A 1173-nucleotide genomic window follows, 5' to 3' on the forward strand; every position below is an offset into this window, starting at 1 on the left:
ATAATAGCGGAGATACAGTCGAAATAACAAGTGTCGTTGAAATGAGTTTTTTAGAATAATGAAATATTGGTGCCAAATATTCTTGCAAATGATACGAAATATATATACGAATAATAACTGAGCGTGGCGACGAACTACCTGTAAGAGAAATAATTATTTTCGATCCATGAGATGCTGAAATGTTACGATTCGAAATATAAAGTGGAAAAATAATTATTTCTCGTCGCGACTAAGCGCCGCCACGCTCAGTAATTGCTCGTACAAACGTTTCGCGTCGTTCTCAATAATATTTGGCACCAAAATTTTATTCATCTCGAAACCTCAAATTTAAGACACTTCTTATTTCGACCAAATCTTCGCTGTTATCGGTCCTATATGCGCGAAACTTACACAATAAGTGTATTTCGATGAGACAACGAGTAGAAATGCATGATATATTGATTGCAATTAATATTTCGATGAGTCAAATTTCTAGGTGTATACCTGGAAACATGACTTTTAGAAATATTAATATATTTTGATATTCTATTAGGAGACGCGGTAGCGTCTCCCGCCAAGTATATTTTTTCGTTATTAACAGTGACGCTACAGTGTATCCTTTACTGGACGGATAACGACTCTGTAAGAATAAATTATTATTTCTTTTAATTATTTTTAATTATTGGATAATATCGGTAAATGCCTAATTTTGTGAAAAAATCTATATTTTTCTAATCACAATACTGTAACAGCGATATCCATAAGTGCATTTGATGCATAAGCGCATAAAGTGTATGCATTTTTTGCCCGATATTATGTCATTCAGATACGTCGTCGTCGTCGTCTTCGCAAAATTTTTCAATCTTGTCCCCTTTCGTCTATAATTTATAATTTTGCCGGCTTTGTTGTCGCCGTCTTTTTCTTCGCTAAATTTTCATTAAAATTTCAATGTTGTATGGTCTCTTTGGTCTGCTATATCGTTATCGTCGTCTTCTTTTTCGCAAAATTTCAATCTTGTCGCTTTTTTCAATCTTGTCCCTCGTCTCTCTCCTGGCTTTCTCGTTTTTTTCACGACTTTCTCGTCTGTTTCTCTACTCTATCGTCTCTCTCTCACAACTCTCTTGTGGTCGTCGTCGAGGAAGTGTCTTCTTCTTCGCAAAATTTCTATCTTGTCCCTTTTTTCGATCTTGTCTC

This window comes from Wasmannia auropunctata, unplaced genomic scaffold (genome assembly GCF_000956235.1).
Source record: "Wasmannia auropunctata unplaced genomic scaffold, wasmannia.A_1.0 LD336053.1, whole genome shotgun sequence".
In the NCBI taxonomy this organism is placed as follows: domain Eukaryota; kingdom Metazoa; phylum Arthropoda; class Insecta; order Hymenoptera; family Formicidae; genus Wasmannia; species Wasmannia auropunctata.